Source organism: Megascapheus bottae, chromosome 15, assembly GCF_031878675.1.
Source record: "Megascapheus bottae isolate mThoBot1 chromosome 15, mThoBot2.hap1, whole genome shotgun sequence".
Classification (NCBI taxonomy): Eukaryota; Metazoa; Chordata; class Mammalia; order Rodentia; family Geomyidae; genus Megascapheus; species Megascapheus bottae.
Window position 1 is genome coordinate 45,455,946 of NC_143523.1, and position 24,349 is coordinate 45,480,294.

Consider the following 24,349-nt stretch of genomic DNA (forward strand, 5'->3'; position numbering starts at 1 on the left):
CAAATGGAGTACTTAAAAATAAAGTTTCTGCACAGATAAAGGCATAGCTACTTAAGTAGAAAGACAGCCAACCAACTGGGAAAAGATATTTACCAATAATACATCAGACAAATGCTTAATATCCAGTATCTACAGGGAACTCAAGAAACTAATCCCCTCCCCCCACAACACAACAAACCAATCACTAAATGGTCAGGGGAACTAAAGAGAGACACCAAAAGAGATTAAAATGGCAAAAAAAAAAAAAAAAAAAAAAAAGAGAGAGAGAGAGAGAAAATGCTCATCATCCACGGTCATAAAGGAAATGCAAATAAAAACAACTCTTACCCCAATTAGAATGGCCAATATTCTGAACTCAAACAATGACAAATGCTGGCAGGATTGTGAAGAAAGAGGAACCCTACTGCAATGCTGGTGGGATTGTAAACTAGTACAGGCACTCTGGAAGTTTCTTAGAATTGAAAATAGACCTTCCCTACTATCCCACCATACCACTCCTGGGTATCTATCCTGAACATCAAAACCCAGGATATGATACGGACATCTGCTCAGCTATCCTTCATCTCTGCACTATTCACAATATCCAAGCAATGGAAACAACTCAGATGCCCTACGACAGATGAATGGATACAAAAAAGCACACACAATGGAATTCTCCATAGCCAACAGAAAATAAAATGGCATTAGCTGGGAAATGGATGAAGCTAGAGCAAATCATGTTGAGTGAGTTAAGTCAAGACCAAAGGAACAAAAGGATCATGGTATCCCTAATATGTGAATATTAGATCCAAACAGTACAAGAGTGATGACTCAATATATGAGTACCCAAGATTTATGGACGTGGTCTTAGAGATATAAACATAACTACATAGACATAAAATCTATTATGGGCTATATACTCTATAGACATGTTTTATTACCTAGATTAATATGATCTATGACATACAAACCCTCAGCTTAATTTTAATTATGTTCTAAAACCTAATTGCCAGTGATTGTATATAGATTCCCTTCTTGAATACCTGTTTGTTAAACATGACATTTGAAATATGATGTAAAAAAAATCAATGTTAATGAATTCTTTAATAAAAAAATTTAATCACCTAAATTTTTTATAAAAATCAAGGTAAGTCTCTCTGATATGTCTGTCCCTGCTAACTTTAACCCTAGATCTTCAAATCTCAGACTCTCTTAACAGCTAGGATTACAGACATGAGTGCCCATCTAATTTTCACATATTTAACCCTATCATATACTTCACTCCTTTCCACTGTAATGCATTGTTTTTACAGTTTTGCTTAAGAGTTCACTCAATAAATGCTACTTCTGTATCAAAGATACAGAGTTTATGAATGCACATGACTTTATTCTTTTTTTGTGTGCTGGTCCTTGAGCTTTTTTGCTTAAAGCTAGGATTCTACCAAAAGCAATCATTTACATATAAAAGTGCTTAGGATATCAGGCAAATAGATAACATTGAATAAATGTTACTTTTGTCATGGGGCAAGAACTCAAGGATAGCTGGATTTAATATCAAACATGTCTCTAGGGGCACAGAAAGGAAAAGACTTGGAAAAGTCAGGGCCAAAATAACATGAGGGAACAAATAGTCCATCTACATCTGACTTCTAATATTAGAAGCCAGCAATTTTGGCTGAAATTATACTGAATATATAGATTAGTAGTTTACAATTCTGCAAAATCTTCCAAGACACTGTTTTCCAAGTTTTGTAACATCTCACATGTATTTTGTAAAGTTATTTTAGGTATTTTATATTTGGATAGCTATTGAAATGAAGTTTCAATTTCAAAATTTATTACCAATATATAGAAATACTATTGACTAAGCCAGGCACAGTGGTGTACATCTATCAACCTAGCTACTCAGGAGGCTCAGATCTGAGAATTGGGGTTCAAAGCCAACCTGGGCACTAAAGGCCATGAAACTCATCTCCAATTAACCACTAGAAAACCAGAAGTGGGAGTAGCCTTGAGATGAAGAGCTCAGGGACAACACCCAGGCCCAGAGTTCAAGCCCCATGGCAAAAAAAAAAAAAAGAAAAGAAAAAAGAAAGAAAAAAGAAATACAATTGACTGTTTTATACTGATCTTGTTTTAGCAAACTAATTTATTCACTACAGATTTTTTAAAACAGCTTTTCAGATTTACTACATACACGTCTGAGAATACAGTTCCCTCTCCTCAAAACACACTGATAAACAATGAAGACAAGCTATTAACTCAAAACCAAATATTTCCCTGTCATTGTATAATGTAGCTGTTCTACTCCTAGATATTCTCACACACGTACACACGTGTATGTCCCCTCTGCACAAGATCTGCACATGAATGCTCAGTGACACAGACAGTACAGACCTACTTCTCCTAGGGCATTGAAGTAGATAGCATTATTATAACATCATATTAAATACTGTTCAAACACTTAACATCAATGGAAAGTCTGTATTGTAAGCATTCCTTTTACTGTAATCCCTTTGTAAATATGTTATGACTCCTGCAGATGGAGCAACTTACCTTCCCACTTGATAGCCTTTACCACGGGCCTGGCTACCTTGAGAAAAGGGAAGTCACTTAGGCAGCAAGGCAGCCCTCATCTCAGTGTCATCTGCTTTGAGTACTCCATGGATATCTTTTTTTTTTTTTTTGATGGGTCATGGGGCTACAACTCCGCCTGGGACTTGTCCCAGTGCTCCTCAACTCAAGGCTACCACCCTACCCTTGAGCCAAGTCCCACTTCCTTTTTCTAGAGATTAATTGGAGATAAGAGTCTGAGGTCTTTTTGTGCCTGGGCTGGCTTTGAACCTTGATCCTCACATCTCTGACCTCCTGAGTAGCTAGGATTACAGGCATGAGTCACCGCACGGCTTCCATGGGTATCTTGAGGAAACTATTCAACAACCACAGCTTGCTATCAAAATGCAACTTTCGTTCCTCAAGGCTCAGTCCAAGAACAGTTTATAGCAGTTCTTTTTGCAATCATCAAATTCATGAAACTTAGATGACCCTATAGCTACTAGTCTCAGGCCAGAGGGAAGCACTTCCCCTGATAACCAGCAAAAGGCCTATGGCTACTTCATTTGCATAACAACTGCCATCGTAACTTGCTAGCTAGGCAAACTCAGTTCTTCATTCGTATAAAGGGACTTCCACAGCTGATCTAGATGTCCTTAGCATATCCTCTTTGTTGCTCCACAGGCAGCCTGTTTAGCTCACTTTGTGAGGGGAGAGGGGTTGTGTTTGTGCCAGTCCTAGGCTCAAACTCAGGGCCTAGATGCTGTCCCTGAGCTTTTTTCTTTCTTAAGGCTAGAGCTCTACCACTTAAACCATAGCTCCACTTCTTGCTTGTTGGTAATTTATTGGAGGTAAATCTCACAGACTTTCCTATTCAGGGTGGATTGGAATGGCACACTGGATCCAATCCTCAAATCTCAACCTTCTCAATGCCTACTATTACAGACGTGAGCCAATAGCGCCCAGCTTCAGCTCATTTTGTGTATCAGCTCTGCTACCACTGAATGTTATAATTTTAGGCACAAGAAAGGGTCTTTTTTTCTTGACTGCTTCTGACTTTTATCATTAATACTGCGGCTGAGCCTGTAACACAAAAGAAAAGCAAAGAGGTAGTGGTGGTAGCAGCTGCAACAATGAAAGCAAGATTAGCCACAATTGAAGTAGCAGAACTGGTGACTGAGAAAGCACACTGCGAAGCTGCCCAGTGGCATATTCAAGCAGAGTAAATGGAGGTCACTGTCAAAATATCTTTAAAGCTACCTGAAAGAAATTACTGCTGTAAATGAAAACCTTGAAAATATCTTCATGCAACATTTGGATATGAATAAAATCTTGTCTTGGTTTTAAAAAAATGTCAGAGGGCTGATTTTCACAATGGGGTAAAACAAAGGTTAACATAGAAAATAATGTTTGTTATCCTAAATAAATACACGTTGATTTTTTTAAAGAACTGGATCTGCAAATATAATTAATACACAATTAAAGTGTAAGAAAGTTAAGAGAAATGGTGAGCCTATATAAAACCAATTAATGCTTGGGCTGGGAGTTTGGCCTAGTGGTTAAAGTGCTTGCCTAGCATGCATGAAGACCCGGGTTCGATTCCTCGGTACCACATATATAGAAAAAAGCCGGAAGTGGTGCTGAGGCTCAAGTGGTAGAGCTCTAGCCTTGAGAAAGTCCAAGGACAGTGCTCAGGCCCTGAACTCAAGCCCAGGACTGGCAAAAAAAAACAAAAACAAAACCAATTAATGCATTTTCTCTCAGACATACAAATGTAACCATCTTCCATTCTGTAGTTCTAGAAATTACTCCCAGTACACTGTTCAGTACATAATATGTAATAAAAGCTTACTAATCACATTTTCAGAATAGTGTCTCTAATTAAACACTAGTCCAATCTTTGTGTATACATTTTTTTGTTTTTACTATCTGTAAGTAGCTATACAAAAGAGCTTCAACATTTTTCTTTTTAGCCAGTCCTGGGCTTGAGCTCAGGGCCTGAGCACTGTCCTTGGACTTTCTCAAGACTAGAGCTCAACCACTTGAGCCTCAGCACCACTTCCGGCTTTTTTCTATATATGTGGTGTACTGAAGAATCAAACCCAGGTCTTCATGCATGCTAGGCAAGCACTCTACCACTAGGTCAAACTCCCGGCCCTTCAACATTTTTCTTTTTTTGCCAGTCCTGGGCTTGAGCTCAGGGCCTGAGCACTGTCCTTGGACTTTCTCAAGGCTAGAGCTCTACCACTTGAGCCTCAGCACCACTTCCGGCTTTTTTCTATATATGTGGTACCGAGGAATCGAACCCGGGTCTTCATGCATGCTAGGCAAGCACTTTAACCACTAGGCCAAACTCCCGGCCCCCCTTCAACATTTTTCTTAACTGTAAAATTTTTTATTCAGAAAATAATTCAAGGTTAGAAAGTATGAGAACTTATTTTGCAAATGCAATGAATTCATGAATTGATTTGTTGAACTGAAACCCCTTTAATTAAAAACTGGGCACCGGAGGCTTATTCTGAGATCTGAGGATCATGGTTTGAAGCCAGCACAGGCAGGAAAGTCTGCAAGACTCTTATTTCCAATTAGTCACCAGAAAATCAGAAGTGACAATGTGGCTTGAAAAGAGCTCAGGGACAGCACCCCAGGCCCTGAGTTCAAGCCCATGATCAACAATACCAAAATTGAAAATTTTAAATTAAAAACATTATAAAAAAACAGAAAAACAAAATCTTGTTTAAAGTTAATGTTTAAATTTGTCTTAAATCCATGATTAATGGGCCAGGAACATAGCCTAATGGTAGAATGCTTGCCTAGCATGCACAAAGCTTTGTGTTCAATTCCTTGGTACCATACATACAGAAAAAGCTGGAAGTGGTGCTGTGGCTCAAGTGCTAGAGTTCAGTCCTTGAGAACAATCAAGTATAGTTCCCAGGCCTTGCGTTCAAGACCCAGAATTGGCAAAAAAAAAAAAAAAAAAAAAAAATCTGCCAGGTGCTGGTGGCTCATGCCTATAATCCTAGCTACTCAGGAGGCCAAAAGAACCTGAGACTCTTATCTCCAATTAACCTCTAGAAAATGGGAAGTCGTGCTTGGCTCAAGGGTAAGGTGGGAGCCTTGAGCTGAAGAGCTGAGGGGCAGTGCCCAAGCCAAGTTCAAGCCTCATAACCCACCAAAGAAAAAAAAAATCCGTAATTAAAATTTCACAAATTTCCATTTCCCTTATTTCCTGGAAACCTTACAAAACCAACTTCAACAATCTACTTTTGTCATTGTAGATATGCACAGGAGGATACAGTAGTCTCTATATCCTCAGTTCACTTTCTGTGGGTTGTTATCCATGGTCAACTGTGGTACAAAAATATTACTGTAGAGCACAAGTTTTAGGATATTTTGAGCACAATGCAATTAAAAAGCGTCATGAGGGGCTGGGAAGGTGACTCTGGTACAGTGCTAGCCATGCGTGCATGAAACCCTGGGTTTGATTCCCCAGTACCACATTCACAGAAAAAGCCAAAAAGGGAGTAGGAAGGGCTGTGGCTCAAGTGGTAGAGTGCCAGCCTGAGCACAAAGAGCAGGGACAGCAACCAAGCCCTAACTTCAAGTCCCAGGACTGGCACAAAAAAAAAGGGGGGGGGGGTCATGAGAGGGAGCGGGGGAAAGAAAAGTGTGGGGGGGAAATGGAAGGGTAACAATGTTCAAGAAGTACTCACTACCTTATGAAATGTAATTGCAACCCCCTCAAAATCACCCTGATAATAAAATTTTTTAAAAAAGTGTCATGAAATACTTTCCTTTAAATGTGAGTTTAGTAAGGTATTTTTAGAGAAGGACCACAGTCATTTAATTTTTACTGTAGTCTGTTACTATGATCTATATTTTTAGTTATTGCTATTAAACTCCTACAATACCTAATTTATAATTTAACCTTTACCGTAGGGATGTATGTATACAAAATACTATTTAAGGGGCTTGGTACTATTTGAAGTTTCAGGAATTCCCTGTAAGTCTTAGAATGTCAAGGAAAAATAGGAAAAGCCTACCATATATTATTCTCTTATTTGATGCTTCCTATACTAATCAGTGCCCTTTCATCTTATAACAATAGTTGATTACCAATTCTTGGGTCTTAGAGAAGTTCCAAAGTCAAATTTTAATGATTATAATGGAAACTTTTTTTTTCTTTTTTTTGCCATTCCTGGGGCATGATCTCAGGGCCTGGGCACTGTCCTTGGGCTTTTTCAAGGCTACCACTCTACCATTTCAGCCACAGCACCACTTCTGGCTTTTTCTGTGTATATGGTACCAAGGACTTGCACCCAGGGCTTCCGTGCATGCTAGGGAAGCACTCTCATCACGTTCCAGGTCCTTGAGGAACTTTTTGATTAGCCCGCTCTCTATACATGAGGGATAAAAACCCCATATTACGCAAATATTCCTAATGTAAGAGGACACACATGCTTTTACCTGAGGATATTACCAATTCAAGCAAGGGTACATTAGTTCAAAGTAGAAAACTCAAATTGGCTTACAATGCATTGACTAGGCATGTATCCAAGGCTCTCCTTCAAATACATAGATTAATAGTTTAGAGATCAAGGTATATTTTACTTGAATTCATTTCTCCCATGATTCTTCTGCCAAAATTGTTCCCCACCTACTTCTTTCTTGGAGGCCAAGTTTCACAATGTAATACAGGCTAGCCTTAAACTTGTGATCTTCCTGTTTATCTCCTGGGTGCTTGATTAAATTCAAACCTTTTCTCTTTCTAGCCTTCAGTTCCCTCCTTTTTTTCTTTTTCCTTTTTTTTGGGGGGGGGGGGGAGTGTCCTGGGGCTGGAACTTGGGGCCTAAAACTGTCCTTCAGCTTCTTTTGCTAGCACTCTAACACTTGAGCCAGTGTTCCATTTTCAGCTTTTCTGGGGAAGAGTCTCACACACTGTCTGGCTGGCTTTGAGAGTGATCCTCAGATCTTTAGTAGCGAGGATTACAGGCATGAGCCACCAGCACCTGGCTTTAGTTCCCTCTTTTCTAATATCAGTTCCAAAGTTCTCAAGTTGAGGAAAAAAATTAAGACCACATATGAGGCCAGGAGCATAGCCTAGTGGTGGAGGGCTTACCTAGCATGCATGAGGTCCTAAGTTTGATTCCTCTGTACCACAGTCAGAATAAGCCAGAAGGGGCTCAAGTGGCAGAACACTAGCCTTGAGCAAAAGTGTCTAAGGAGTTTGCCCATGCCCTGAGTTCAAGCCCCAAGACTGACAAAACAAAACAAAACAAAAAAAAACAACCACATATGATAAAACCCTGATAATATGGTTTTATATAAGGATGTAAATCTACTTGTTTTTATTCAACACTTCCATGAAGTAATAGTATGATGTTGATTCACTATGTAACTTTCATTTCCTAACTATCCTATGAAACACTTTTTCTATTACTCTTGGTTTTTCTATAGTCTACTGGGACATTACACTTTTAAAATGTTCATTAAGAACTGGGCACGGGGGGGGGGGGGGGGGGGGGGGCCGGGAGTTTGGCCTAGTGGTTAAAGTGCTTGCCTAGCATGCATGAAGACCCGGGTTCGATTCCTCGCTACCACATACATAGAAAAAAGCCAGAAGTGGTGCTGAGGCTCAAGTGGTAGAGCTCTAGCCTTGAGAAAGTCCAAGAACAGTGCTCAGGCCCTGAGCTCAAGCCCAGGACTGGCAAAAAAAAAAAAAAAAAAAAAAAGAACTGGCCACAGGGGCTGGGAGTTTGGCCTAGCAGTGTAGTGCTTGCCTAGCATGCACAAAGACCTGAGTTCGATTCCTTGGTACCACATATATAGAAGAAAGCTGGAAGTGGTGTTGAGGCTCAAGTGGTAGAGCTCTAGCCTTGTGAAAGTCCAAGGACAGTGCTCAGGCCCTTGAGCTCAAGCCCACAACTGACAAAAAAAAAAAAAAAAAAAGAAAAAGAAAAAAAGAAATAGAGCACCAGACTTGAGCAAAAAACCTAGGGATAACACTCAGGAGCTGAGTTTAAAAACCCCAGTGTTGTCACCAAAACAACAATAAAGAATAAAAAAAAATTTTGAACTCTAATCTTAAAAAAAAAAAAAAGAACTGGGCACGGTGGCTCAGGCCTGTAACCCTAGCTACTCATGAGGCTGAGACCTGAAGATTGAGGTTCAAAGCCAGCTTGGGCACTGAGGAACACAAGACTCATCTCCAGTTAACCACTAGAAAATGGAAAGTGGTAATGTGGCTCAAGGGTAGGGCGGTAGCCTTCAGCTGAACAGCTAAGGGACAAGGCCCAAGCCCAGAGATAGGGCAGTGGTAGCCTTGAGCTGAAAGCTCAGTGACAGCACCCAGGCCCAGAATTAAAGCCCTATGACCCACAAAAATAAATAAATGTTCATTAAGCCAGAGATATAGCTGAATGGAGAGAAGTGTTTGTCTAGCAGGTACTAGATTTGATCCCAAACACCTTATAAAAGTTAATTAAACTGAAATGACTAATTCATTACTACTAACTGCAAATCTTTTATTTCAACTCTAGATTTTGAAAGCATATCCAATAGTAAATATAGTTTCCACTGGTAAATATGTTACTCTTTTTTCCTTTTTCATTACTTTATCAGAGATGAAGGAATATCATCAAGTTCTAGTTTGGACACTATACTCTTGAACTAAAAAATTAGTACTAGACTTTTCTGAGTCTATAAAATTAAACTGATACAAAATTTCCTCACAGAATTATCCTGAGTCTAGTTACAGGGGCTGTGGATAGAGTCCTGTGGAAAGGGGCTCACCAAGCATGTGCAGGGCCCAGAGTTTGCTTCCTAGCATGGGAGGATGGCAACATTTTCTGAAGTGTTTTAGTTAAAGGTGCTTTACTCATGTGGTACACGATTTTCCAAATCTCTTTAGAGCCCAGTCCAATCCACAGGAAATTATCTTCAGGAAGGAAAAGTTACTGTTATAGTTTGGATGTGGTTTATATTCTAAAGGACTTTATACTGGAAGTTTGTTGCCCTTGTGGTAATGAGTGGTGGTACAAACTAAGAGGTAGAATCCAATACGTCACTGAGACACCACCCTCAGAAGGGACTAAACATGTTCTTAGAGTGAATTAATTTTAACAAGAGTTGCAATAAAGGAATGAGCCTCCCCTATGAGTCTTTCTGGCTTTCCATCCCACCACGTAAAGATCAGTTTCAAATATAGTCTTGTGAGCTGGAAAAGTAGCTTAGTGATAGAATACTTGCCTAGCATGTATGAAGCTGAGTTCAATTCCTCAGTACCACAAAAACCAAAAAGCCAGCTGTGGGTCAAGTTGTAGAATGCTGGCTTTGAGTAAAAGAACATCAAGGACAATGCCCAGGCCTTGCAAGCCCTAGGACTAGCAAGGAAAAACAAAACAAACAAGACATGCCCAAATTGTAAGATAAATTAACATTTTTTACATTATTATGTTATTTTGTTACAGCGATGGAAAACAGCCTGATACAATATGCTCATGTTCATATAATGTGTGTGTGCCTTTTTTTTTTTTTTCATTTTTTTGTGGGTCATGGGGATTGAACTCAGCCTGGGCGCTGTCCCTGAGCTCTTCATCTCAAGGCTACCACCCTACCCCCAGAAGCCTCAGCTCCGCTTCCCATTTTCTAGTGATTAACGGGAGATAAGAGTCTCAAGGTCTTTTGTATCTGGGATTGCTTTGAATCTTGGTTCTCAAATCTCAGCCTCCTGAGTAGCAAGGATTACAGGTGTGAGCCACCATGCCCCGCTATATAATATGTTTTATTATCACATGTTTAAACAAAATATGATGGAAGAAAACTGGCTGAAGTTAACTGTAGATATGCATGTGGATAAAACCACTGTTAAAATTTTCTCTTATAATAGGGCTCATTTATCCAATAAGAGTTACAGTATATTAATTTGATGTAAAAATACTATTTAAGTGAGATCTGTAAACCATCAAAACATGAATACATTTATATAAAGCACTAGCAGGAAGAGGAAGCCCAAGAATAGTACTCATTCACTGATGACAATTATGTAAAAGTATGAATATCTATAATTATTTTTAGCCAATACACTGTCATACTGATCACCAATGAATAATCAAATCCTTTGAAAAAGGAATGTTTTCATTACATCAAATTCAAACATTGTTGGTATAGCCTAAATAAGTGTATTTTGAAGCCAGAGTGGCTCTTGCCTGTAAGCCTAGTTACTCAAGAGAGCTGAGGATCAAGTTTGAAGCCAGCCCTAGCAGAAAAGTCCCAGTGAGACTCTTATCTCCAATAAACTATGGAAAAAAGGCTAGAAGTGGCACTGTGGCTCAAGTGGTAGGGCACTAGCCTTGAGCACAAAGAGGTAGAGTTCAAGGTCCAGGACAGGCAAAAAATAATTATTTGAATGTAAATTTCTTCATAGAACCAGAGGAAAACTAAGGTCAGAATAACTTGTGTATATAAACAAATTTCATTAAGTACAACAAACACAGTCTTTGTTTCATATATATATATATAATACTATGTGGCTTGTATTGTATTTGTGTACACATATCTCATTATGATTTAATTATAAGATTCAGCTGAGCAATAGTAGATCATGCCTATAATCCTAGCTACTCAGGAGATTTAGAGCTAAGAATTGCAATTTGAAGGCAGCCCAGGAAGAAAAAGTCTGTCAGATTCCTCTCCAATTAGCCAGCAAAAAGCCAGAAGTAGAAGTGTCGTTTAAGTGGCAGAGTGCCAACTTTGAGGGAAGGGAAGACACCTCATTCAAGACCCAATACCAGCACAACATATATATCATATATATGTTTCATCACACAACAAAAAGAGCATTCCAAGGGCAATGAAATTTATTTATTTTTTGCTTATTTACAAGCCTAGTCCACCCTCAGCACAGAAAAAAAAACAGGTTACAATATTAAGGAGGGAGAACTTGCAATACCCTTTCACTGGTTAACAATTGAGCAAATCAACACTAAAAACCTATTAACTTTTGTTAAAACACTTTACCAAAGTTTATTAGGGTCAGCTGGGTACTGGGGCCCACGCCCATAATCCTAACTACTCAGGTGGTGGAGATCAGAATCACAGTTTAAAGTCAGCTGGGACAGACAGACTCGTCTGTATGTAATTCAAACAATAAGAAAAGTTGGTATCTTCTCAGCAAAAGCCAAGCTCCTCCAACAATGTAGATTAAACTAGTGATATGAAGGTTTTTTTTGCAATTATCACTTGTATTAGTTAAATTTCTTTGTACTAATTAAAAGTTGTACATATTTTATCCCCCAGCTAAGTTACCAAGACACAAAATGGCCAATGTAATTAACCCCTTATCAAAGTTCCTGATTTCACTGCTTTAAAGTAACTCATTTCAGTAAATCAATGGAAAGCATAATCCACCTAACAGAGACAAAAATAGACCTTTTCCTAACCTGTCTAGATATAATTCTAAGAAACTTTTGCCTTCTACTATCAAAATCACTAGAAAGACTTAAGGCACAATGTTACAAAACCAACAACTGACACAACTTTAAGGATACATCAGGATACATCTTCCCACAGGAAGAAAAAGTTTAAATTTCCAAAAAACAAATTCTGAAAGAACACAAACTAAAAACCAAAGTTTAAAAAAATCATGACTGTTCATATTTTAAATCAAGACAGGACATATTCAAGGTTGTCCCCTTTCAGCTCGACTATTTCCTGCTTAAGGTATCTATCCATAGAAATCCGATTCCAGAAACGCCAAAATTCTCCTTAAATGTGTTTTTAATTTCCGGTGTTCCTGCTATGCAGACTTAATTTTTCATCTGATTAATTTAGAAGTCTAGCCCCATTCATAAGCTAACAAGGGAATATGTTTCTTCCCAGAATCAAAAAAAAAAAAGTGAGCAAAAAGTTGATGAAAGAACACTGCTGCCACGTCTTTCCCCCTCCCCCACTCACGTAGTGGCCATCCCATCCCTTCAGAGCGCATTCCAAGGAAAACTCCAAAAGCCACCGCTCACTGAGAAGCAGTTAAGTCGAAATTGCCAAGCCTCTGGCCCTTTTGGATCCGTTCCTAAAAGAGGATCTAGCTGCTGCTTCATCCTTTTCTTAAAATAGTGCACATCTCTCGTCTTCCCGATTCTCTGCAGAACGCCTATTGCCGTCTATACCACAATGAAACTCTGATGTTACAAATGCATATGAACTCAAAAATAAAAGACGTTAGCGTCTAAAAAACTGACTTGTACTCAACCGGCTCAATGTAAGAGAAATAGTCTTAAGGCATCATCACCTTCCTTCCTCCCCCTTGAAATATACATCTGGGATCCAGTCATCTAACCCTACTCAGAGTCCTCACATAACGATGGAATGTTTTCTGGAGTGGATAAATGTGCAAAGACAAGAAGTGGAGGGAGGGAGGGAGATGCGGAGGAGGGACGGAGGAGAGACGCTCCCGGACCTTTGGAAGGTTTATGGGGAGGAAAAGGGAAGGAAGAAGCCCAGCTCCCCGCAGCTTCCCCCAGCTCCCCGACGCGGATGAAGTGACAGCCGCTCCCGCCGCCGCCGGCCTCATCTCGGGCCCCGGGCCGGTCCAGCCGCGCGGGGCGGCGCGCAACAGATGAGCAGCCCCAACTTTCTGCGTAGGTCCGCTTCCCCGACCCGGGGAGCCCGGGCGCCCGCTCCCAGCTTTTAAAACCCGCACCCCACCGCCATCTGGGAACCATCTGCGGCCGCGGCGGCCCCGAGCCCGCGCCCCGCCCGCGCCGTCCCCTCAGCTTCGCCGGGAGGGCCAGGTACCGACGGCGATCGCCACCACCCACGGGGCGAGTCCTTCCCGCGAAGGAACATTCAAGAAGGTTCTGATCCTGGGGCGGGGACTGAGGCTGCCGCAGCCCCGCCGGCCCGGGGAGGGGAGAGAAGGGGGCGCCACGCGGGGCGGCCGGGCCTCGGGGGCGGCCGGGGGTCCTGAGGCGCAGGCGAGGGGCCTGGTCTGCAGAGGACTCCCCGGCTCCCGGGGCGACCCTCGCCCCCCGAGCCATCCCGCCCGAGCGAGGAGGCCCAGCCGCTGCGGCCTCCCCACCGGGTCCACGGCCGCCCCTGGGCCTGCGCCTCGGCACCGAGGTCCGGGGAAGTCTCACCTGGAGAGTGGACAGCGAGGACCGCACGCTCCGCGGCCACGGCCGACTGCGCTGGCTCCGGCTACCCAACCGGTGCCCTCAGTCTGCTGGCGGCGCGACTGGGCAGCAGAGGGAGCCCGTCAGCCCTTTTATAACCTCTAAGGCCGCGACGGCAACGCCGGGGAGGAGGCGACTTCAGCCCTCGCTACGTGAGTGCGGTCACACCAGCGCCTCGCGAGGGCGCATGCGCCCCACGCCAGCCTCCCCTCCCGCCTCCAACCGCGGCGGCTTGTGGAGCTCCCGCTCGAGAAGGGATCCGGCCGGCCCTTGCCCGGGAGGGGCAGGCGCGCCCGCGGGGGAACGCGCCTGCGCAGTGCGTGCCGCCACGCTGCCGTTACCGTAGTTACCCCGGGACTTTCCCCGTCCCACCACCCCCCACTCCCGCACTGCCCCCGCCTTCAGTTTAGCGCTTTAACTTCGGGGTCACGATCCGGTCGAAGCGCTGAAGCCGCCAGCAAAAGCATTCCTTGGAAATGGGAAGAAGCTTACGGAAATGTAGAAAATAAAACAGAAAGGAATATGGGAGGGAAGTGATAGGCATTTAGTCTTGGTGTCTCAGCTGTGTTGGCCCCCAAAGCGTTTCTGCGTTCAAATACGTTTCCCCTCCCCCGCATTCATCTTACTGGAATTTTGTTGTCTCCCAACCTTTTAAACTTTATCAGTTAACAATTGAACCAGGTGGTGCGATTGAAACTGGGACTCGGTCCAGTACAACTCTGGGTATTATCTCGTCAGGGAATAGGCCTTACAGTATTATCTGTCTCCTAAGATTCTTATGAGAATTAAATGATAATTGATGTAAAGCACTTACCTCGAGGCCTAGCATCCACAAAGATCTTGGTAAATATTAGAATCTGTTGTTAAATTAAGGGTTGCAGAGGCTGGGAGTTTGGCCTAGTGGTTAAAGTGCTTGCCTAGCATGCACGAAGACCCGGGTTCCATTCCTTGGTACCACATACATGGAAAAAGGCTGGAAGTGGTGCTGAGGCTCAAGTGGCTCAATAGCTCTAGCCTTGAGAAAAAGTCCAAGGACAGTGCTCAGGCCCTGAGTTCAAGCCCCATGCCTGGCAAAAAAAAAAAAATTAAGGGCTTCATAGTAGTAGACCGTTTGTCTACCACACTTGAGGCCTAGGGTTCAATGGCAGCACCAACCCACAGGCAGGTGTGTGTGGTATGTGCTACGAAAGCCAGGACTGGAATGAAAAGGAAACTGTTAGTACTTCGTGTAAGAGAACCTTAGGGCACAGTGGCTCACGCCTGTAGTCCTAGCTACTCAGGAGGCTGGAATCTGAGGGTCCAGGTTCAAAACCAGCCCGGGAATTAAAGTCCGTGAGACTGGTGTCTCCAATTAACCACTAGAAAACCGGAAGTGGGGCTGCGGCTCCAGGAGTAGGGTGGTAACCTTGAGCTGAAGAGCTCAGGGACCGCACCCAGGCCAGACGGCACACACACTCACATAGCCATACAATCCAAGTAGACAGCTATAAACGAATAACTTCTCTAAGAGTTACTCATTAAAAACTGCTTCGAATATATTCCGTATGTGCTACACAGCCAAGCAATAATTAACAGCTGACAATCTTGGAGACGGGTGTGCGTGTGTGTGTGTGTGTGTGTGTGCTGTGTGGTACATTATGTAGTAACAGAAACAGATAAAAGGATACCAGAGAGCTCCAGGCAGCTACAAAGTACAGATATCTAAATCAGTGGTTTTCAAAATGTGGTCTGGGAGTCAACAAGGTCAAAGATAAGACTCAGTACCTTTCACTGTGATAACAATACCATAGTTTCTCCACAGACTGCCCAGCCTGAGCTAATGCAATGGACTGCATTCCAGGCCTGCATGAGAATCTTAAGTTGGACATTATAAAGAGATTTGCAGAAATACTCACACTTCTTCATACATTCTTCTTGCTTTGGAAAAGCACTTTTCCACATCTCTTTATAATGTCCAGCTTAAGATTCTCATGCAGGCCTGGAATGCAGTCCATATATACATATATATGTATATATTACAAAGCTAGCCAGCGAGTCAGCTTACCTAAATGTATATATGCAGAGATTTATATAAAGCTTGCAATAATAGTGCCCAGATACTGGAGTCTTAATAAGGACAATCAAATTCATTAAAGTCCCTGATCATGGTTACAAATTTAAATATAGGGAAGCATTTTTATAAGACCTCAGTAGTATAAGTAGAGTTTAAATGAAACTTCAAAATGTTAATAAAGTACATGAACTCTTTTTTTTGAAGAAAAAATGTTTACAGGGCCGGGAGTCTGGCCTAGTGGTAGAGAACTTGCCTATCATGCACAAAGACCCGTGCTCAATTCCTCGGTGCCACATACGTAGAAAAAACAAAAAAGCTGGAAGTGGTGGTGTGGCTCAAATGGTAGAGCTCTAGCTTTGAGAAGCCCAGGAACAGTGCTCAGGTTCTGAGCTCAAGCCCAGGACTAGAAAAAAAAAAAAGTAAAGAAAAAACATTAATATATATGTATATATATTTTAAAAACATTTACAATGACATGTGGCATTTATAATTGTTTTTAAGTGAGTAGTTTGCACATGTTAACTCCTAATACAGGTATCACCCACATAAAAGCTTTCTGTAGCTCTCAAGTACTGTTTTTTTCTTTTTTTTCTTTGCCAGTCCTGAGCTTGAACTCAGGGCCTAAGCACTGTCCTTGGGCTTTCCTCAAGGTTAGTGCTCTACGACTTGAGCCACAGCACCATTTCCGGCTTTTCTATAAATGTGGCACTGAGGAATTGAATGCTAGTCAAGCATTCTACCACTAGACCAGCCTCAAATACTTTTTTAGGAGAGTAAAGTAGTCAAAGACTAAAGAATGCTCCAGACTCTGGCACAAATTTACTGTTAAACCAGTGACACTGAAGCTTCAGACTCATTAGCACTGTCCCTTTCCAAGTCTCTGGAAGGTGGTCTAGTGATATGTTCACATAATCATATGCTTTTGTAAATTCTGTAAAAGATATTTTAACAGCAATCTTGAGTCCACAGTGACTTCCTCTCTGCCAAGCTTCCTCTTATCTAGTGATGTTGGAGTAGCTAGCAAGAATTTTTTAAATATAGCTAAAGTTAAATTAGGGTTACATTTGGTTTGAGTTTAGTGAGATATATTTTTGTAACCTACAGTCTCTTCCATGTGTAGTTCTGCCAGCTGTCCCAGGCTTCTAAGAATACTCTTACCACCCATTGTGGGGACCCACCCAGGACTGTAAACAGGAAAGGTAAAGGGCCAGACCTCTGGTTATCTTTATGTGTCCTATGTTCAAGCATCAAAAAAAAAAACAAAAGTGGTATGGAGATTTAGGGGCCCTGGGTTCAGTCCTCAACAAATAATGAAAAGGAAAATGAGAGCTTTCTTGAGGAATAGAAAATAAATGACTTAACTGCTCTCTGAATGACAAAGCAAAAAAGCAGATCCACTTCCTGCAATCTCTTCTGCATCTAAAAAAGTTGAACGTGGGCTGGGAACATGACCTAGTGGTAGAGTGCTTGCCTAGCATGCACTAAGTCCTGGGTTCCATTCCTCAGTAACACACAGACAGAAAAGGCCATACGTGGTGCTGTGGCTCAAGTGGCAAAGTGCTAGCCTTGAGCAAAAAATGTCCAAGAGCAGTGCCCAGGCCCTGAGTTCAAGCCCCAGGACTGGCCAAAAAGAAAAAAAATTGAGTGTAAGGCGGGCACTGGTGGCTCACACCTGTAATCCTAGCTACTCAGGAGGCTGAGATCTGAGGATCACAGTTTGAAGTTCATGAAACTCTTATCTCCAATAAACCATCAGAAAACAGGAAATGGTGCTGTGATGCAAAGTGGTAGGACTCTAGCCTTGAGCAAAATTGCTCAGAGACAGCATGCAGACAGACCCCTGAATGACCAACAAAACAAAAGAAACATTTCTTGAATAAAATGTTAAAAATTAGATATATATGTTAAAAAAAACAAACTTCTGCAGCTACGGTAACAACTAATAAACAGAAGATTTTCTTTGTTTTTGTAATAACCTAGCAGGCTTAGTTGCCAAATTATTTTTGTTTTTGTAAAAATGCTTAACCTGGGGGCCGGAAGTTTGGCCTATTGGTAGAGTGCCTGTCTAGCCTGCATGAAGACCCGGGTTCAATTCCTTGGAACCACATACATAGAAAAAAACCGGAAGTGGTGCTGTGGCTCAGGTGGTAGAGCTCTAGCCTTGAGAAAGTCCAAGGACAGTGCTCAGGCCCTGAGCTCAAGCCCAGGACTGGTTAAAAAAAACAAAGCTTAACCTGCTCGAGCACCTGCGAGTGGTTCCCACCACCTGCGTGTGGTTTCATTCTTGTAGTTGACTGTGGGCATCATAAGGTGATGTCATACAGTGACTACCACCTGCATGTGGTGTTTCCCTTTAAAAGCTCAGCCCCACTGAAGGTCGGGGCTGCTCTCTATCAGCCCAAAGGTAGAGAGTAGCCACTGCATTGCTATTAAACTGACTTGTAGCTCAATTCACTGAGTGCTGGTGACTCTACTGCTGGGAGGTTCAGGGCCCCCCCCCCAAAAAAAAATGGCTGGGATATTACAGTTTTCATGCTGGTACCAGGGCTTGAACTCAGCTTTCTTGCTCATGTCTGGCACTTAACCACTGGAGCCATGCCTCTAATATGGCTTTTTGCCAGTTAACTGAAGATGGATTCTTACAGACTGTTCTGCCTGGACTGGTTTCAAATTTCCACCTTCTAGGCCTGAGCCTCCTCTTAAACAGGTAGAATAACAACAGATGTGAGCCACTTGAGTCTAGAGTAGCAGAGATTTAAACTGAATTAATAGATCAATAATAACTTATTTACTTATTTATACTTACTTACTTATTTAGTAAGTAAGCATCTTTAAAACACTGGGGGATTGGCCAGGAGTTTGGCCTAGTGATAGAGTGCTTGCTTAGCATGCACGAAGACCCGGATTCGATTCCTCAGTACCACATACATAGAAAAAAAAAGCCAGAAGTGTTGCTGCAGCTCAGGTGGTACAGCTCTAGTCTTGAGATAGTCCAAGGACAGTGCTCAGGCCCTGAGCTCAAACCAGGACTGGCAAAAAACAACAACAAAAACAACAACAAAAAAAATATTGGGGGCTGGAAATATGGCTTAATGGTTGAGTGCTTGCTTAGCATGCATGAAGCCCTGGGTTTGATTCTTCAGTACCACATAAACAGGAAAGTTGGAACTCACACTGACTCAAGCCATAGAGGGCTAGCTTTGAGCACAAAAAAGCTCAAGGACAGGGCCCAGGCCCTGAGTTCCAGCACCAGGATTGTCCATTTTCTTTTCTTTTTGTCTGTTACATTCACATACAAGAAACATTAGAAATAATTTGAGATAGTATTGTAATTGTGAGGATTATGAAATACACTGTATACTTCAGAGTTACAAGAATAAAAAAATTAAATTTGGTAACAATAAGTAATAGTGGTATTGGAGGCATGGTTTGGAGCATTAGCCAATGAGGGAAAACATCAGGTAACAAGTTTGGGTGTCAGTCTTGGATCTAAAAAAGAAAAGTATAGAAAAGGATGGTGGGGGTGGGGGGAATGGGGACAAAAATATGAGAAAAGGTAGCAATGTTCGTGAAGTAATGCACCTTCTATCTGGCAAAAATAATGTAACCCTTTTATTAATTACAATGAAAAAAAATTTTGAAGGATAGGGGGTTGGGAGTTTGGCCTAGTAGTAGAGTGTGTGCCTAGAATGCATGAAGATCCAAGTTCAATTCCTCAGTACCATATACACAGAAAGAGCTAGAAATGGGGCTTTGGCTCAAGTGGCAGTCCACTAGCCTTGAGAAAGCCCAAGGACAGTGCTCAGGCCCTGAGTTCAAGCCCCAGGACTGGCAAAAAAAAAAAAGGACAGATAATCATTCTTTGGACAATTAATAACAATGATGGAATATTTTAGACAAATGCTATGTTATTTAGAATAACAAAAGGTGGATATAGTTAATAATCTAAGATTCATTGAATAAATACTTATGGAACATATTGTGTATCTAAAATACTTCTACTGGGATATAGATAAAGCTTTAATTAGGCAATGTCTGCTTAATTTTTATTAGAATTAAAACTTGAACTACAGAATTCACTTATCAACTAAAGCCTAAATGGTATCCTTACTATATAAGCTGGACTATACTTAGTCTAGCTGGGTATGTGATAGCTGCTGCCATAAAACTTGGGTACCTTCTAAGAAAACAACATACAAAATTCAGAAACACATATGTACATACATATTTTATAAGTGAAAATACTAGGAAAATGTTAGAAAAAAATGGAAGAGGGGCTGGGAGTTTACCCTAGTGGTAGAGTGCTTGCCTAACATGTACAAAGACTCGGGTTCAATTCCTCAGTACCACATACATAGAAAAGCCGGAAGTGGCTCAAGTGGTAGAGTGCTAGCCTTGGGGGGAAAAAAGCCCAGGGACAGTGCTCAGGCCCTGAGTTCAAGCCCCAAGACTGGCAAGAAAAAAGAATAAGAAGAAATGGGAGACACAATTATAGATGGTAACTCAACGAGTGTGGCTAAAGAACTGACTTTTTTTTTTTTTTTTTTTTTTTGCCAGTCCTGGGCTTGAGCTCAGGGCCTGAGCACTGTCCTTGGACTTTCTCAAGGCTAGAGCTCTACCACTTGAGCCTCAGCACCACTTCCGGCTTTTTTCTATGTATGTGGTACCAGGGAATCGAACCCGGGTCTTCACGCATGCTAGGCAAGCACTTTAACCACTAGGCCAAACTCCCAGCCCTAAAGAACTGACATTTAAACAGAGTCTTGAGTGAACCTCATGGGAGTTTATAAGAGATTTTAAAGAGGAAATGCTGGGCATTATTGGCTCATACCTGTAATCCTAGCTATTCAGGAGGCTGAGATCTGAGGCTCCCAGGTCAAAGTCATCCCAGCAAGAAAATCTGTGAGACACTTATCTCCAATTAACCACCAAGAAACTGGAAGTGGCTCTGTGGCTTAAAACAGTAATGGCATTGATTGAGCAACAAAGCTCAGAGACAGTGCCCAAGCCCCAAGATGGAGCTCCATGGACGGAGGGAAAAAAGAGGAAACAATATGTGGAGAGCCACATAGCAAGAAATCCTTGGTTCAGTTGAGAAGCTACAGAAAAGTAGAGCTATGTACAATAAGCAAGAAAGAAACTTCTAAGAGAGGAAATTATAGAGAGGTGTGGAAATGCTAGATCAAAGAGGATGTTTTTGTATTGTAACAAGTATAAGAAGAAAGCACTGAAGTATTTGAAATAGTGGAGTAATGTACTATTTACCTTTAAAAATGCAATGTAAGAGGATAGATCTTGTGAACAAGAGTGATAGAACCTTTCTCCTTGCTCATGAAAGTCAAGAGATGAGGAATTGTAGAATACAGCTGAAACTGGTACATTTTCTGGGCCCTAACACCTTGATAATGTGACACTGTGGAAAATGGATAGCATAGGAGCAGCCAGACCATGTGGCCTCAGTGGGGATGGGATACTCACTGTGGTGAACAGGATAAGACTCTTCAGAGATATCTACATCCAGATCCCCAGAATCTAGAGATATGTGACCAGCGAATCTTGCCAATATCCATGAATTAAGGGCCTTCAGATGAAAAGAGCATCATCCAGGTGAATCCAGTCTGATAATGATCTTCCTGGTCGAGGTCAGAGAGAGATCAGGGTAGAAGTGGTCAGGCTGCATGCTGTGTTCCGGACTCTGAAGATCGCCAATGCAGTGGCCTTTAGCAGCCAGGAAGGCAAGGAATGTAATTTTTTCCTTAAAGCCTCCAAAAAGGAATGCATGTTTGTCAATCTTTTTTTTCTGTCACTTGTGGAGCTTGAATTCCGAGCCTGGGTGCTGTTCCTGAGTCTTTTTGCTCAAGTCTTAGCACTCTGAGCCACAACTCCACTTCTGGTTTTCTGGTGATTAATTGAAAAGTTTCATGGACATTCCTGTTGGGGCTGGCTTTGAACAGCTCGACATTTTTTAAAATTTTGTCTAATGAGACTTTTGTCAGATTTCTGGAGCACAGACTACAGTTCTTAATACGTATGTTTTAAACTACCAAGTGATAGAGAGCTAGCCTTGAGCAAAAAAGAAACAAAAAAGAAAACAGCTCAGGGGAACAGGAGTGTGGCCTGGTGGTAGAGTGCTCGTCTATCATGCACAAAGCCCCGGGTATGATTCCTTGCTACTACAAACACAGAAAAAGCCAGAAGTGGTGCTGTGGCTCAAGTAGTAGAGCACTAGCCTTGAGAAAGAAAAATTAAAAAAAAAAAATGAAAGCAATTTAGGGACAGCACCCAGTCCCTGAGTTAAGATTCTGTTTATTTTACTTCATTGATTCAAAAAAGTATTTAGTGAGAATCTACAATGTAATCTGCCATTGAATCAGGTATTAGAAATATATTGGTGAGTTCATTTGGGTGTATGAAGATTGATAAATACCATGAGATGGAACAGACTCCATTTTCTTCTATTTCTATTTTCTTATCTTAGTAATGTATCACCCCTTACTACAAATAGTTTGAGTCATGAATATTAAATATTTTCAACTTGTACAGTTTGCAGGGAAATAGCCAACAGCTATCAAACACAGAAAATGTTTGCAAATTAAACATTTTACTGAAAACGAGACACTACACTGGAGAAGAATGCTTCTGTTTATAAAAACAGAATCTGACTTGGCTGTCTGAAAGATTTGTAGAGCTTGGCTGATCCACACATTCTTCCACCCAAATGAACTTGTCAAGAGCTCAAACAGAGCCAGCAAGAATGCCAGAAATCTCAGTTCTATTTGGTGAAGCAAGGCTCTGGGTGTAGGACCCAGAGTTCATTCAGTACTTAGCAAGAATAACTCATGGTTTGGAGGGAGCACTAATAGAATCAATCAGTGGATCCAGGTCCTAGTGTACTATTAAGAACATAATAGAACATGATAGAGTTGGAGAGACACTGGAACTCATAGACACAGGCAAAAACTTCCTGAACAGAGTCCCAGGTTCACAACAGACTGGAGAGAGACTCCACAAATGGGACTACCTAAAAATAAAAAGTTCCTGCACAGACAAAGGAATAGCTACTAAAGTAGGAAGACAGCCAACCAACTGGGAAAAGATATTTACCAACAATACATCAGACAAATACTTAATATCCAATATCTACAGGGAACTCAAGAAACCAATCCCCACAAACTCAACAGACCAATCACTAAATGGGCAAGGGAACTAAATTTGCAAATAAAAACAACCCTAGGGCCGGGAGTTTGGCCTAGTGGTAGAGTGCTTGCCTAGAATGCATGAAGACCCAGGTTCAATTCCTTGGTACCACATACATAGAAAAAAGCTGGAAGTGGTAGTGTGGCTCAAGTGGTGGAGCTGTAGCCTTGAGAAAAGTCCAAGGACAGTGCTCAGGCCCTGAGCTCAAGCCCCACAACTGGCAATAAATAAATAAATAAATAAATACAACCCTAAGAAACCACCTTACCCCAATTAGAATGGTCAACATTCTGAACTCAGACAACAACAAATGCTGATGGGGTTGTGGAGAAAGAGGAACCATACTGTAATGCTGGTGGGAATGTAAACTAGTACAGCCACTCTGGAAGGCAATTTGGAGGCTTCTTAAAGAACTGAAAATAGACCTTGCCTACGATCTCGCCATACCACTCCTGGGCATCTACCCTGAGCATCATAACCGAGGATATGATAAGGATACCTGCCCAGCCATGCTCATCTCTGCACTATTCACAATAACCAAGTGATAGAAACAACCCAGATGCCCTACTATAGATGAATGGATACAAAAATGTGATACACACACACACAGACACAGACACACACACACACACACACACACACACACACACACTGGAATTCTACATAGCCAACAGACAAACAAAAAGACTTCATCTGATTTCCCCTTTTCCCTTTAGTTCACATTCATTACACATCCTAAGATATTTAATAACAAAATGAATCTAAGCTGGGTGCCAGTTGCTCATGCCTGAAATCCTATCTGTTTAGGAGGCTGAGATGTGGGTATTGCAGTTTAAAGCCAGCCAGGGCACTAAAGTCTATGAGACCCTTACCTCCAATTAACCTCCAGAAAACCAGAAGTGGTGCTGTGGCGCAAGGAAAAGATCACTAGCCTCGAGTTCAAGCCTCACTGACCAAAAAAAAAAAAAATCTAGGCTGGGAACAAGTCTAGTGATAGAGTGCTTGCCTAGCAAGCACAAAGCCCTGGGTTCGATTCCTTTGTACCACATACACAGAAAAAGCTGGAAGTGGTGCTGTGGCTCAAGTGATGAAGCACTAACCTTGAGAAAGCCCAAGGACAGTGCCTGGATCCTGAGTTCAATCCCCAGAACTGAAAAAAAAAATTAATGACTCTAACCTACTCTTCTTTTCCCAAGATAGCTTAGTTCCGCTTGTATTTGATAACATACTTATTGAACTACATGTTGAACTACAATTCCCAGAATGCATTTCTAGAATGATTCTGGGAAGTGTGGCAGAAGTACATTTTTTTTTTTTTAACCAAGCACAGTTAATTTTAATGGGCACAGGTTAAATTACATTTCCCAGAGTGCATCTTTGTGAGGATTCTGGGAGG

At 41.7% G+C, this 24,349-nt stretch overlaps 1 protein-coding gene across 1 annotated transcript in view; it reads right to left on the reverse strand.

Moving 5' to 3' along the window:
• The window catches only part of P4ha1 (prolyl 4-hydroxylase subunit alpha 1), a 69,920-nt gene extending 56,087 nt beyond the window's left edge, over nucleotides 1–13,833 (reverse strand). The window contains exon 1 of the mRNA XM_090346545.1: nucleotides 13,668–13,833. The gene's annotated coding sequence lies outside the window, so the exon portion shown is untranslated. The remainder of the gene's footprint in view (nucleotides 1–13,667) is intronic.
• Between the last annotated feature and the right edge of the window lie 10,516 nt (nucleotides 13,834–24,349).